At 34.4% G+C, this 16456-nt stretch overlaps 1 protein-coding gene across 2 annotated transcripts in view; it reads left to right on the top strand.

The window, feature by feature from the left end:
- LOC149957356 (uncharacterized) overlaps positions 1-16456 on the top strand; it is a 68279-nt gene that overhangs the window by 17114 nt on the left and 34709 nt on the right. For both annotated transcript variants that reach the window (XM_090165547.1, XM_090165548.1), the window contains exon 2: positions 6671-6751. The gene's annotated coding sequence lies outside the window, so the exon portion shown is untranslated. The remainder of the gene's footprint in view (positions 1-6670; positions 6752-16456) is intronic.

Raw genomic sequence — 16456 nt, 5'->3', positions numbered from 1 at the left:
CGGTTACCGTTGCACAGTGTTTCGAAATCGCCTTTTTAGTGACAAAATTAAAAATCAACTTAATATAATAAATGTATATATATTTTAAATTGTTGTTTTAAGTTGTATCCGAAAATATAAATTATATTTCGCTACCTGCCACCAGAGGGCCAAATGTTCCCTACATTGAATTCCATAGAATTTCTTTTTGCAAAGCGTGTATAGAATTATGTTATACATAAGAAGGAGAAATCCCTAGCTTATTCTAATATTAGTAGGATTTTGTCGTGCCTGGCTTCAAATAGGTTCGAACTAGCTAGGTGTTTCTCCTTCTTAGTAGGTTTTATAGTAACGAAAAGGCAAACAAGATGTACAGAGACACCATGAATTAGCTATTTCAAGAAATGTTTTTTAAACGTGATAAAACTTGATATATCTTAAAAACTTGGAGGTGATTGGTGCTCGGGTTTGTTGCAAGTTATCCTACGGGAACATTTCTACAAGACAGTGATGAAATATTTTGCAACAACTTGCAACTTTTGAATAAAAAGCCTTGAGAAAAAGCCGTATTTTGATCAAAATTGGCCCTTTGATTGCATTTTACAGAAGATCTGTTCAACCGAATATTACCAAATTTTAAATTTATGTATAATATAATTCTATACACGCTTTGCAAAAAGAAATTCTATGGAATTCAATGTAGGGAACGTTTGGCCCTCTGGTGGCAGGTAGCGAAATATAATTTATATTTTCGGATACAACTTAAAACAACAATTTAAAATATATATACATTTATTATATTGAAATGATTTTTAATTTTGTCACAAAAAAATCGATTTCGAAACACTGTGCGTTGGTAAAAATTACTTCTTCGTGTCCTTCAACTTTTCATTAACTTAAAATTTCAGCTGCAGGCTAGGAGAATTCTCGGATTTTGACACTAAAAAATGCATCCGCATCGTAGACAAGAAAATCTGTTAATGAGACATCAGATTCTATTGTCTCGTTGTCTTATAGCTCACGGACATGATTATGCGCTTCCATACTTTTATTTCAAACACATCTTCGACGTCTGCTGGTACTTCTGGGCCTTCAACCTTATTCGAGAACCTGACACTGCAAAATACATTCAGCATTGAATTCGACATAATCATTATCTCAGAGTATAAATTAATACATTCTTGGTAAAAATCTTGTATCGATCGAGACAACACCTGGGTTGTCACACGTCAGGGAAATCAGGGAAAAGTCAGGGAATTTAAAAACGGGCGTTAAAGTCAGGGAAAGGCCAGGGAATTTTAAGAATTTGTAAAAATTCAGGGAAAAGTCAGGGATTTAAATTTTATCTTGACACTTTTCGGAGATAATTTTACCAAGAATGTATTTATTTATACTCAGGGAGAATGAATATGTCGAGATTATTTTTAGCGTTTCTCCAATTCCACCCGTTGGGGCCCCCGGTATGCTCCTCCGCTTTAATAAAATCAAATAATACTGCAATCTCATTGGTTCTTAAAAATTACGTTTTTCGACGCGATTAACGCTGCGGCGAGGACGCAAAAAATTAGCCCGCCTACTTTTTTCCTCCCCCCCCCCCCCTTAGCGTGACGGGGTTAGGGCCTCAACGTGTCCGTCGATAGTCTCGACATATTCTTTCTCCCTGAGTATAAATAAATACATTCTTGATTTTACTTTAGATCTATATGACAAATTCTATGATTATCATTAATTTCCTTGAAAGTTTGGCTAATTTTTTCACCATTGCAATAACCTTTTTACTGAGTACATTTAAATTTATTAACTTCTGATAAAAGTAAAATATAAAATAAAAATTTTGATCTGAAAAAGTCAGGGAAAATCTCTTAAAATGGTCAGTTAATAGTCACGGAATTTGAATCTCAAAAATTTGTAGCAACCATGAACCCAAAATTGGTCGTGAAATAGCTGTATTTTCAATTCAAACAAATCCTAGTTATTTTCCCAAACACTCTTTCTCTGCGAATAGTTTTATTACAGACTTTTGGTACCACTAATTAAAAAGTTCCAAACAAGTATTATTGTTTTTAGCATGGTTTTTTTTGTTTTCTGCAAAATAACTTGAAATTCGAGAAAATCAACCGGACGTCACGATATTCCTGGGCGTTTCCCAACACTTCGTGTCATTGCTCTGTGACAATTATTTAAAAATGGTAAATTATCATAAATATTCTAAACAATAGGTGAATTTATAAAGTCCAAGGGGGCTGTAAAGATGGTAGTCACTTGACTTTGTGGAGAACTGCAACGCCATCTATCCTAAGAAATACGAACTAATATTCATTTTATTTTGCTAATAACGATTTAAATTTTGATCGATTCATCTAAATTATATAATTATTATTATTATTTAAAACATTTTTTAATAGAAAGGTGTAAAATAATTAGCTGTTTGCAGTATCTGGAAGGAATAATTTTTTTCTTTAACGTTGCACGGCCAACTATGAACACGAGTTACCGAATCGAAGTTGGCTGTGAAATGGTAGTCACGTGATTTCGTTTTCCCATTTTAACAAGTTGGTTAAGACCAAATTCACTTTATAGTTTCGCCTATTCCATTTCAGTCGTATAAAATATTTTCAAATACCGATAAAATGGTTTCGATACTAATCTTCTAATGAGGAATTTTCCTTCATAACAAGAAAGACCATCAATATTTTCCGATCATTCCTCAATTGTCTTCTTGGAAGAAGAGTTTTCTTTAGATCCCCGCGGGCGATGCTGTCTTAAGATTGTTCCAACAGCGCAGATGGGAAATCTGGATAATTGGCACGCGCGAGATCTCTCTGGAAATCTCTGGTGGATTGTGATCGAAGTAAACGACCATTCTGTTATTATTAAGGACGGCTATACCTTCCTTGATGAAAAAAAAATAATTCTTTATCTTTTTTAGTCTTTGGAATTTAGGTCAAATTGAAACTTCCGAAACATTAAATAATTTCGGGGTCCGGTTAATAAGGTAGTTTTTGTTTTACGCGTAGCGCCACTTTGGGGACAAAACGTCTTATGTTTCGGTAAATAACGGTTTATTTCGGTGCTTTAAACGAATTCAGGACATTTCAAAACGGGAACAGTGCTTTTTTTAACCTAAAGCCTTGTCCGCCTTCATTTAAATTTTTATTAACAACAACCTTGAAGTTTTAGGACTGTTCACTCCAGCTCGTGGTTGAAAAACGTATTGATTAACCGACATATCATTAATTTGTTTTAAACAGATTAAAACGAAAATCTCAAATTAAATTGGTATAGTTATTTGATTTCTGTTACTTTCCATTATATCATTAAATAAAATTTTCAGATATTATAAAATCGGAAACCGTTTACCAAACTAGAAAAATTAAATAAATTAATATGTCGGTTAAGATAAATAAACGCTTTTTCTCTGAGTCTTTGTTATCTGTCTTTATTGCAGGATGTAGAAGCTAGATTATTATAATTTTGTTTGGGGTTCCCGACTAGGTTATACTCCTTTTAAATAATAAATAATATAATATAATAAATATATATAAATTGCAAATTTATTGTGCTTTTTATCAGGGTTTTTGATTTTTTAAACCAAATAAGTCGATTGATTCGATTTAAATTGTATTTTTACTGAATTTAATTTAATTTTTTAATTTTTACATTTAAAGTCTATTTTTCTTGACAAATCTATTATAATTTAACACTCGGTTATGTGAATTAAAATTGAAATTAATCCGAATTTGATTTTATTATTAATTAAAAACTAATTTAATTTAGTTCGCTCTGAATTGACTTTGCTAGATAACATACATTTTCGTAAATAGATTTAAATATAATTGGTGATTGAAATCAATTATTTAATTTAAATCGCGACTTAAATCAGACAAAAATTTATAATATATGGATTAAAAATAAGTAAAAGTTTTGATTTTATTTCAAAACCGACAAAGTCGTGCCCTTGTCAAGATTTCACGCTGGATTTAAAGATTTCTTGCTGGATTTCGGATTTCTTAACTTTGTCGCGGATTTCAGGATTTTTCGTCGGATTTTGTGATATCTAGTTGGATTTCCGGACTTTTCTTCGGATTTCGAAATTTCTCGATTTCTCGTTGGATTTCAGGATTTTTCTTCGGATTTCCAGATTTTTCGACTTTTTATTCGGATCGGGATTTTCTAAATCTCTTGACGGATTTCGGGATTTCTCAATTTCTGGATTTCTTCATTTATTTCCGGGGTTCGAGATTTTCTAAAACATCTGGATATTAAAGAAATCCAGAATGGATTTCGGATTTCTTGCAATGTGTACGAGTCTTTTTTGAATGTCCGACTCGAGGGGCTGATCACTCCGCGTAATCGTTGTACAGAGCCGTACCTTTGACTGTACTAATGGGATTACGCGTAATCTTTGAAGTCCCTGCCTTTGGCAGTGCTAATCTAAGCGTAATCCGGTGTACAGACTTTCTAAGAGTGGTTAGCCCCTCGGTCCGACTCCTCAGTTAAAATATTTGAGGAAATATAAACATTTTATGGTAGCCACACGTCTATGTCATTGTCGAGCTTGTTTTCTATCCCTTTAATTTCCATCACTTCTGACGATCAACCTACGCTGAAACGGTGGGTTCGGTTGCCGCATTCGCCGCCGGCTTCGAATGAACGTCGCACGATTCAAGTTGAATGCAAAAATGAATGTGGGCTGAGAGCGGCGATAGGCCAACCAACGTTTTCTGGCTGTTCCCATTTCCTCGCATATTTGCCGGGTTTCGAAGGAGATGAGGAAGTACCGTTTGGGATTACAGCCGGTTGATAATTAGATTCATTTTATATTTAAATCACGTATTATACATATTTTTATTTAAAAGGGGTAAACGCGAGGGTAAACGGCTCGTTTTAGGGCTAAAAATTCCTGGGGTTTTTTTATATTCAGAAAATGTAATTCGATTTGATTTCGAGGTTTTTATCGGTGCGTCGAGCTGCCGATATGGTTCGAGAAGGCGTTCAAAATTAAGCTTATAATGTGTCATCTAAATGACTCTAGGTTATTACGCGTATTTTACATAAATGGGAGATTTTCTTTAATATATTTAACTGCTCAGGGGGCCAAGAGGTATCTTCAACATCTTTGCTCAGTTGAAAATAATGTTAACTACTTTTATATTTAGAAAAATCGAAAATATAGAATAAACAATTTATTTATTTAAGTTATAAGTATAGACTTAAATGCATGCCCCGTTATTTAAAAAAAAACCATGACCGGCAACACTGATGTTATGGTTTATAAGTCCGCAGTATAAATAGTACCAGGTACAGTAAGAAAAGTACCATTTATTTATTTTTTATTTTTAACTGACCAACCAGAAGATCGATTTTTTGTGCGTAACCGGTGCCTCCGAAATGAGTACGAAGCACCGGTATAACTAAGCTAAGTGAATAAATTAATAAAAAAATTAATTAAAATAATTAAAATTAATAAAAAGTTAGCCAGCACTCTAGCAGAAGCAGCTGTAGGGTAAGTGTAGGAACTTGGGGTCCAAAGATCACCAGCGGATATAGTGATGGGCCATGGCTCATGTTTTGACGCGAAACAAAGTCTGTTCCAGCTTTTCCATTTTGTAGTTTGTTGGTCGCAGGAAAATAATGCAAATTCAACCAATACAATAGTACTTAAAGGGAGTATAATCCTTCGTTTATGACGGTTCAAGGAATTTCACATTTATCCGCCACCAGGTTGAATAGAAGCAAGGGCGTGTTCCATTTCTTGTGGATTTTAAACCGTTCGTACCCCTTTTGACCTCTGAACCCCCCTTCGCCATTGATCCATTGGAATTGAAGCTAAGAGTGGTTGTTACGTTAAAAGGAAATCGTAGCGGAAGTTGGTGGATGATTTTCGATCAAGATATAACATGCTTCAGTAGAGTTCACCAAGTCGCCACCAAATGGCGTTACTTCAATATTTATCCATCTTACACATTTACGATAATAATTTTACTTATGATAAATGCGAGCAAAGTCCGTTCGTTTAAAGGGGCACAGAAACATTTGCCAGAATTTCAGGTAGCTCCTCCCCTTTGTTACCTCGACTGATAACAAATCCAACGAATGACCATTTGGAATTTGTCTAGTGCCATTTCTGAAATGCAAAGTATTCTGTGGCCCTATAAGCCATTGTGGACCACTGAGGTGTTTTTAATTTTCTTAAATTTTTAAAAAAAAATTTGCTTAAATATAGCGTCAAGTGTGAAGCGAAAAATATTTGATAACGTATCAAATAGTGAAATTACTTGTGTTGTTAATTTTCTGAAAAAATAAAATGCGGGAAAATTTCCGCAAATCAGAAAAATAAAAAATTGATTCATAAATTCCTTTTTAAGGATTTTTAATGTTTTTAACTTTTTATCGATATAAAATGTCTAATATCAGTAAACATACTACAAAACATTAATAGTGTTACATTGTTAATCAGTTTTAACTACCTAGAGGTTTAGTTTTACTTTCAGATTCGAAAAAATGAGGCGAAAATGCCGCTTTATTTAAACTTACAAACAATATATTAGACTAATCATGGAATGAAAACTTTTTTTATTTTTTTCGGAAAAATAGGGAAAATTTTGCTCGGGAAATTTTCCGACTTACAACACTAGAACTTATTAAAGCAAACTGTGTTCTGAAATGAATATTTGTTTGCGAATTTCAGGTTCTCCATCGAGAATCCTTGAAGAAGGACACCGACTCTTCGCCAGATCGCCCTTCGACGAAAACACACGTTCAAATTCTCGTGAGTTTTCATTGCCTCTTTTTCACTGCTTACTTCCTTGATTCAAATATCTTTTCTCTCTTAACTTACGAGGAGACTACCCCAGGTGATAATCACCGATTTGGTTGAAACTAGGTGGGTATGTAGACCTTATGGCAACATGAAATTTCACCAAGGGAAAAGTTGCAATGGGCATTAGTTTTGCCATGGCAGCCGAAAATGTTTTTGACAACACAGTCTGTATATTGTCCCATTGAAAATAACAATTGATCAATTTTTACATATTTTGATCAAATTGACCAAAATTCATCAAAATATCATAAAATTCATTTCATTTGTCCATTTTGATCTATTTTTTTTTGGTTTTGAAATTTTAGAAGTGCTCAGATTCCCATGTTATTCTCAATGAGAAAATATACATACTGTGTTGTCAAAAACATTTTCGGTTGCCATGGCAAAACTAATGCCCATTGCAACTTTTCCCTTGGTGATATTTCATGTTACCATAAGGTCTACAAACCAACCTGGTTTCAACCAAATCGGTGATTATCACCTCGGGTAGTCTCCTCGTTAGTTGATACAAATTAGAAGTGATTAAAACAAATTAATTATCATTTACCACATATTTAAAAAAAATATTTCTACAGGGTGTTTCAAAAGGTTATGTAAAATTTTTTAAGGATTTGTAGGGGATGAGTTGAGAAGTATGCCTGTTTTTTAACCATTTCCCTACGATGAATTAAAAGAGCGCCAGAGAGCTTCAAAGTGTGGCCTACTAGCCTCTGGAAGTAGGCTGCTACAAGCGCCAAACCAAGCAGCAGGCAAATGCGAACATTAAGGTTTGGGTTCGTGTGATAGGTAAAAAAGGTTACAAATTGAGGTAACCAGCGTAAAAAAGTAAACTTAAACAGTATTTAAATTCCCTGCTGCTTGGTTTTGCGCTTGTTGCAGCCTACTTCCAGGGGCTAGTAGGCCACACTTTGAAGCTCTCTGGCGCTCTTTTAATTCATCGTAGGAAAATGGTTAAAAAACAGGCATACTTCTCAACTCATCCCCTACAAATCCTTAAAATTTGTGCATGTCCTTTTGAAACGCCCTGTATAATAACGTATGTAACATAATCATTCATAAATATGCCATGAAAGCATTTTCTTTAATATTAAACCTTGTTCACGGAATATGACGTAAATGACGTCACTTGCAACTCCGTGACGAAAAGTGCGTCATCAACTTTTTAAATGGAATCGGAAGTCAAGGAAGCGGATTTGAAAAACGCGCGGAATTCCTCGCTGTGAAAATCTCTAGTTAACTCGTGCATCGCGATCACTTGATTTAGTTTCCATGGCAACCTTTTTAATAGGAATATAATAATTTTCCATTTTATTGTATGTTCCGTGTGGAATAAGGTCTTTTTGAAATTTTGTTTGTGGAAATGTTATACTTATGTAGAATTATGTTACACATGATAACAATAGTAGGACTTTATTGTACAGGAAATACACTTATTTAGAGCTCGGGGAAACGGATAAATTAACCGCCAAAATTTCAATTAATCAAAAAAATTTCGATGAACTGTTCATTTATGGATATTATTCGCGACTATTATACGATTTAATATGCAACAAATAAGTTTTTATTCGGATTATTTTCGGATATGGATATAAAAGAAATTAACGGAAAATTTAATATCCGAACGCCGAGCCCTACACTTAGGCCTATTGGACACTGTGTGTTGTGCAATATCAAATAAAATTAAAAACCATTCAGAGAATCAATCAAATTTGAAAATACTGCATTTAAGTTTTAAATAAACAGTCAAATTTCAAAGTACTGCATTTAAGTTTTAGATCATATTTAAGGAATGAAATTTAAGTTTCAGAATAATTACATTTACATTTCCCGACTTAGATTTAACATTAGAGGGTTAAAGAACTGTTGTCGATTTGTAGTGAAACAATGCGCCTTGAATAAATGATTGGCGCTTAAATTTAAGCTCGGACCGCGTTATTTCGAAAAGCTTCTTAGGCCGAATATTCGGACTAGAAATTGTTATAATTAAGCTTCAGTTGCACCCCTTAAATTGCATAAATTTCATAAATGACATTTGATCTATAATTTTTTAAATACATTCGAATTATTGAAAAATTAGGGTAAATGAGGAAACACGAAACCTACGATAAGGTATAAATGTTTGAACGAAGCAATTTCATCGATCTAAGCATGAATATATTTAACAATGAATATACAACCATGGACTAATTAGTTGGTCCATGATACAACTGTATAAGAAGGCCCTAGTACGAGGTCGCTTGGAAAAGGGCGGTAGCTTATGAGCCGATTGACGCGATTTACATGTTTCTAAGCTCCAATCAGGAGAGACTAGGAAATGACGTTTTTTAAGTCCTCGATAGCTCATAGCAGACGGTATTATTTGTTCAGGAAAAAGCTTCGACGGGCTATAATAATGTTTCGGGATTTATGAAGTTTAACAGATGAATGTATTTCAAAAATGTCGTATTGAAACATGTCAGAATTGTAAGTGATATACAATTGTTAAAAGCAATTTTAACAAACGCATGGGGCGTTTTCGATAATCTAGAAGTAAAAACAGTAGGCCCGGTAACCTTAAGCCTTGTCACTGCCAAAAGCCCTAATTCGAGCTAGGTTACTGAGCTGTCACTCCTTTTCTTTCTTTTTTCCCTATTTCCGGACACGTGACTAATACCGTCACTAGATAAGCTCCAACCCTAATTCAAGCCTTTCTAGGTACTACCAGCCGACCCTATTGCGGCTGGCCGTTGTATTTTCTTTGTTAAATATATTCATGATCTAAGTTATTGTGTGATAAACCAGGGTACACGAGGACAGAATAATTGTTTGGACGAAATTAACAAATGAACTTTAGTTATTTTTGACTTTAAAAGCGTGATTAGGGGAGTGGCTATTTTCCTTGGGCTTAATCATAGTGCCTGAAGCCAGACCTTGGCGTAATCATTTGATTTAAGTCGCGTATTTACCTCGCTAGAGGCGCTTATCTATTTTTGGTAAGACGTCAATTTAACGTCATTCCACACATAGCTATCAGTAATTATTTTGATTAGCTGACACACTAGCCTCTTTAAGTAATATCGATTGTTTCTTCATGTACGATATTGAGATAGCGAATTATATTATAATTTATTTTGACGTGTTTAATTAAAAATTTATACTTGAAAAACAAACTACAAATAGATAGCATTCACTCTGACATTGCAGCCCCAATCGTAGCTAGCTTCTGTTAAAACTGGTGGTCCAAATGTGAAATTCGTCGGCCCACCATAAAACATGACAGTTTATACTTCCTTTAAGTAAAATGGTTCGCACTGGTTGTCGAATCACAAATTGGAAATATCCATTTGGTCACAAACTGACGAACTTGAGCCCAGGGTTTATCAACGCATAAATTTACTCAACGAAACATAAGATTGTGTTTATTTCAACTTTGAGGAAATGACCATGCAGAGACCATCCCCGTTGGTGTCATGGTCAGACCCCCCCCCCCCCCCGTGCGTGGGGAAGGAAAAACGTCACCGACGTGGCCTTCAATCGCATCGTAAGACGTCAGTTTTATGGAACCGATGAGATGTCGGCATGATTTGATTTTAAGGGGGAAGTAGCTTACTCTTCGAGTGTGAGGGGGATTGCCAGAGCGACCCTTAGTCATTCTCCTAAACTTTAAATATAAACATCCTGGATATCATACGCTACCGAGGAGTCGGACATTCAAACGAATCCCGTACACTTTCCGAAAAATCCGAAAGCCAGTCTGGATTTCTTCGAAATCTCGAAATCCGACGTTAAACCTTTAAATCCAGCGAGAAATCTAGAAATCCCGAAATCCAACGAGAAATCCGGAAATCCGACGAGAAGTTGAGAAATCCGACGTGAAATCTTGAAATCCAGCGAGGAATCGAGAAATCCCAAAATCCGACGAGAAGTTGAGAAATCCGACGTGAAATCTTGAAATCCAGCGAGGAATCGAGAAATTCCAAAATCCGTCAAGAAATCTCGAAATCCCAAAATCCGACGAGAAATCTCGAAATCCGACGTGAAATCTCGAATTCCCAAAATCCGACGAATAATCTCGAAATACGTTTAGAAATCCCGAAATCCAGCGAGAAATCTAGAAATCCCGAAATCCAGCGAGAAATCTAGAAATCCCGAAATCCAGCGAGAAATCTAGAAATCCCGAAATCCGGCAAGAAATCCTGAAATATGTGTAGAAATCCCGAAATCCGACATAGAGTTAAAAAATCCGAAATCCAACAAGAAATCTTGAAATCCAGCGTGAAATTCCGGATTTGAAAATCGCGTACACATTTTTAGTGAATGTGGGACCCCTCGTACGCTAATATCACATTTCGAGGTCAAATTAATCCCGTTTTTTGGTGTTCGTTAATTACTTTCCCTTTTTTTTAAACGTCCCAGGTGATTTCGAAAAAATTTAAAAGTTCGGTGAATTTCATTTGGCTTCGGTGACCTTGGCCTGTAGCAAAACATCGCGCTATTTCCGTTAATTGAAAATATCGAATGTTATGGCACACCTGTTTATGACACACGCTCCCAACTTACAATTTACATTTTTATACTGATACACCACTATTCGCTTCATTGACTTAATCAGATGACTTTCCCAAAATAAGAAAAAATTACAAACCCATTCGCGGAAAATTTCCAATCTGTAGCTTCTTTTCGAAGATGGTCGCGTGGTTGGTCAAGCGTAAGCGAAAATCGTCGAGAATCTCCGATTATGGCGTGTCTCTCTTTCGAGTCTGCGGTTCAGACAACACACTGGCCGCTTCCCCTACATAGCACTTAAGGGCTTTTCAAACCCATCCCATTGCACTCTATCGACGCCCAGCCTGATTCCGTCAACCCTCCGAAAAGCAAGGTTTGGCCGCGCTTGTGTACGTGCTTCAACTTCAAAGTTTGGGAGTTTTACTGGACGGTATTGTGGCAAGTTCAAGTTAACACCCGTCCACCGACGTTTTTAAGGCGATGTTTGCGGGTACCCAAATATACTTTGTTTTGCGCTCGAGACAGTGGAGAGCTCCCCAAGAATGTAAGCATCATGAAAACCAAAAGTAAATGAACCGAAGTTATCAGCCTGCTATATTCCCCATGTTGGAGGCGTTTTCCTTATGAAGTTACATTTTGACCTCGAATTTGAAATTTTTCGGCCGAAAAAAAAACGTTTGGTTTTTTGAAACAATTTTTTATACATAGAAATAGCTTTACCCACAATTCCCAAGTGCAATTTATCGCGCCCAAAGACGGGTCACGGGGATGGAAATTAGCTTTAACTTGACTCGATTTTCTCTTGAGCGCTATTTCGATAACTTCGGTTCATTTACTTCTAGATGATGACCGTTAATTGAACGTAAAAAGGCTGTTCACAAATTACGTAACTTCAAAATTTCGGTTTATTCTTATAATAGCGACTGTTCCTAAAAGCAATCAATATTTTATTTTCCGACTTTAAAACGATATTTGTGACGAAACATTTTACTAAATTACTGAACCCGACTGTAGCATTTAGTAAGACTTGCACAACCCCCACTCCTCCCCCAGAAGCGTTACGTAGTTTGTGAACAACGCCAAAAATAATATTTGTGTAAAAGACAGGTGAACACGCAAACGTTTATTCTAACTTGCAGACTCGAGTAGCTGATATGGTTTCTTATGAAGTTAACAATTTGATACAATTGTTGGGTAGAATTTTTATTACAGAACATGTTGAAGCATATATTGGACTCTTAATATTATTTGTAAAGTAACCCTTTCCGGGTTTAAAAAAGAAACCACATTCGGCCTAGTAACTGAGTGCACCCACTTTTCCCAAAACTCGTCCGAAAACCCACTATTTAAAATTATTTTTTATATTTTTGACAGTAGATTTTATTAAAAAAAACTAATGTTTATTAAATTCTGAGTTTGCTTTTGGTTTTTTTATTCACGCAAATCAAATTAATGTATAAAACTATTATCATTCTTAAAGTGGGGCAGATTTTGAAAAAGAAAACGTTTCATGCCGGTGATGACCAAGTTTTTAATTTTAAAATCGACATTTTAAAGGTCAATTTATATTCAAATTTTTTAATATCAAATGTTAGTATATCATATTATATATTTTTATTTTAAAATAATATATAATGTATATTATTAGCATATTGAATTATATATTATTAGTATGAAATATTTTGAAGGTCGTTATCGACATTTTGAAGGACGGGCACCCTGTTTTATTGAAATTTTTAAAACCATGACCTTAGGGTCATCCCTGTCATGGATGGTTAAACAAAGTCGTTAAGAAAAGTTAGTAGCATATTGTTGTTGTACGTTATAAAAATAGCTATTAAATTTATACGTTATATTGAAAATGTATTTAAAAATATATAATAGTATCAAGCATTACAATTGATAACTACAAATTCATCCATGTAGTTAAAATAAGTATTAAATTAATTAACAATTATTTATAAAATTTAAAAATACACATATTAGTTATAAAGTATTATAGATCAATTATTTAAATCTGTTCTCAAAATGAATTCACGTATTTGAAATAACTATTAAATTTATTCGTAATTATATATTTTATTGAAAATACACGAATTAATTGTTACATACAAATGGATAAAGTTGTAAAAATTGATTCGAGTATTTAAAATAACCATAACATTAAATAACCATTGCCCATTTCCACGGGGGAGGGGGGGGGGAGTAATTTTGGGCTAGTGTGAAGTGAGCGCATGGGTGTGGGTAATCGTTCGAGACGAATGGCAATAATTTAATAGGCGCATCCTATAACTACAGCGCCACACTTCACTAGTTTCGGTGGATTTTTTTCCAAGTGCCATTAGCGAGGCGTATATTTCTAAACAGATTTATTTCGCATGCTACGTGTGTTTGAAGAGGGTGCTGACCTTGCGGGAAAACTATTGATACATTTCACAGTGCCGGGGTTTTCCAAGAAATGTTTAACATACCGTGTCTCGAGCTTATCACAGGAGCTAAAAATTATACGCACACACTTTTAGAACCGAGTTCGTAAAACTTTAAGTTTTAAAGATCAGACCAGAAGTGGGGTGGCGGAGTGGCAAGAGGAACCAGGTTCGATTCCAACTTGTGGCACTGGGTGAAAAAACGGAATTACTCCTTCCGCGTTGAGTTTGCAAGTTAAAGGGGCTTTCCCCTGAGATCTTCGGTTTTCCCTTTCCATGAAAACTTGTAGAGGCTAACTGTAATAGTAAGTGTAGGGAGCTGTTGGCTCGCGTGGCACGAAGGGCTTTCCACCACCCTCCTGCGCATTGTAACTCGGCCACCTGTTTAGGGCATTAAAAGTCGCTAGACTTGAGCCTTAGGATGTGCCAAGGGTATTAGCCAGCTGATTACTATTATTTAGTACGCATTATATCTCTTACGAGTTTTCGGACCTGAGAGTTTTAAATAATTTTTTTAATAAAACCATGAAGTAGCAGTTTCTTTAAAAAAAAAAAGAATTTATTTATTTCTAAACCGTGGTAACAAAAGAAAACATTTATATCTTGCTACTGTTATTTGCTTGAAACATTACATACAGGTTCCAAGACCGTCATATATTGATTTTAAAATACGGTTTTATCAGGAAAATATGGTTTATGAATAGGTAAATATTCCTACGCAGTGTCACTTTTACATTTTGCACCTTTAAGCGAAGTAACAGACACGGTAAAATTTGGGGGCACATCCGGGATTGGGCGTGAAATTCGCCTCCCACGGAATCCTCGCTGAGCCTGCAAAGGTACACGTTTCATTTTAATGTCCCAGATGGATACTTATCCGGTAAAAGATGTTCAATAAACTTCTGATCATAGCAATTTCCCGCGAAAAGTTTACGCTATTTAACGCGTTAACCGGATTAAAAATGTTTTCGTTATTTTAAAAGAAAAAGCTGCGCAACAATATTAATTAATTAATATTTGTATTTATTCTTGTAAGCTTGTTCAATACGATGAACAATAAAGATTATTAATTAACGTGTCTTCTAAGCTAACTTATAAAGGTCACATTTCCAGAAAATAAAATAAAATTATTCAAGGTATTTTAATGAAAACGGAATTCGTGAACTACTTTTTTTAGCTTTAATTGCTTTTATGCTGTTAAACGTTTAAGTCGAAAAATATTATATAATAATAATATTTTTTTTAAAGATTTTATTAATTTCCATTAATATTAATTACTTAGTAATGTAAAAATGGCTTAATTTTAATTTATTTAATATTGATAATAATGTGACTTGATTTTCATTATAATATGATGATAATAAAGAATAATAATAGAACTTAATATTAATTATAATAATAAATAATTATTTTCTTTCATTTCCATAACACGATCAATCTTCTATTGGTAATTAGAATGTGACTCGATATTAATTATAATTTAATTGATTTAGAAATAAAATAATATGAATTAATTAATTTTAATTATTAATTAATATTAATAAAATATTACTTAATAATTTAACTTAAACGTAATAATAATTTAACTTAAACGTAATAATAATATTACTTAAACGTAATAATAATATTATTGCTTAAATGTAATAATAATATTACTTAAACGTAATAATTATATTACTTAAACGTATTAATAATAATAATAATATTGCTTAAACGTAAAAATAATATCACCTAAACGTAATTCAATTCAATTCAATTCAATTGTCTTTTTATTTCCCGAAAAATAAAAATATTAGCTTAATAATAATATAACATGATTTAATATTTAGAATAATAATATTTTTATTTAAAGGGAATATAACCTGCAAAGCAATCTTTATGGAAGACCCCTTCAATTTTTCAAATTACGCTGTATAGTGGCGCCAAACATTTCTAAAGCCAAAGGCAAGAGCGGCCAGAGCTGCAAACGTTGGTGTTCCACACCAAATACCTGAGGTTATATTCCCTTTAATGTATTAGCAAGAATGTATTTATTTATTCTCAGGGAGAATGAATATGTCGAGATTATTTTTGGCGTTTCTCCAATTCCACCCGTTGGGCCCCCCGGTATGCTCCTCCGCTTTAATAAAATCAAATAATACTGCAATCTCATTGGTTCTTAAAAATTACTTTTTTCGACGCGATTAACGCTGCTGCGAGGACGCAAAAAATAAGACCGCCTCCTTTTTCCCTCCCCCCCCCCCTTAGCGTGACGGGGTTAGGGGCTCAACGTGTCCGTCGATAGTCTCGACATATTCATTCTCTCTGAGTATAAATAAATACATTCTTGGTATAAGATTACATTTATCATTTTTAAAAATATGATTACCCAAACCCTGTTAAATTAAGCTGAAAGGTGAAAATGTTTGAAATCTACTATATGAATGACTTATCTTAGATTTCATTTCCTCAATAGAATAAACCTTTAAAAAGAAAATCTTTAAAGTAAACCTTTAATTTTGTAATAAAACTTGAACTTCCGCAATTGAATTCGTTCGCTGTTAGTCATTTATGTATCAGGCATAAAATAAAATGAAAACGTAATTTGAAACCGACATTCAAAATGACTTCCTATCGTCGTGACTCGTGGGTCGAACTTAAAGGCCTAGGATTTCTTCTGCCAGTTTTCCTGTAAGTTTTCTTCTCGCCGCGCAAATATCCTGGTGGTAGGCCAACGTGTCCTGCGGTTGGCCTACCACCAGGA

This window comes from Leiobunum rupestre, chromosome 2 (genome assembly GCF_980474605.1).
Source record: "Leiobunum rupestre chromosome 2, qqLeiRupe1.1.hap1, whole genome shotgun sequence".
Taxonomy (NCBI): domain Eukaryota; kingdom Metazoa; phylum Arthropoda; class Arachnida; order Opiliones; family Sclerosomatidae; genus Leiobunum; species Leiobunum rupestre.
Note: the sequence above shows the minus strand (reverse complement) of the source record. Positions and strands in the feature narration are given on the sequence as shown.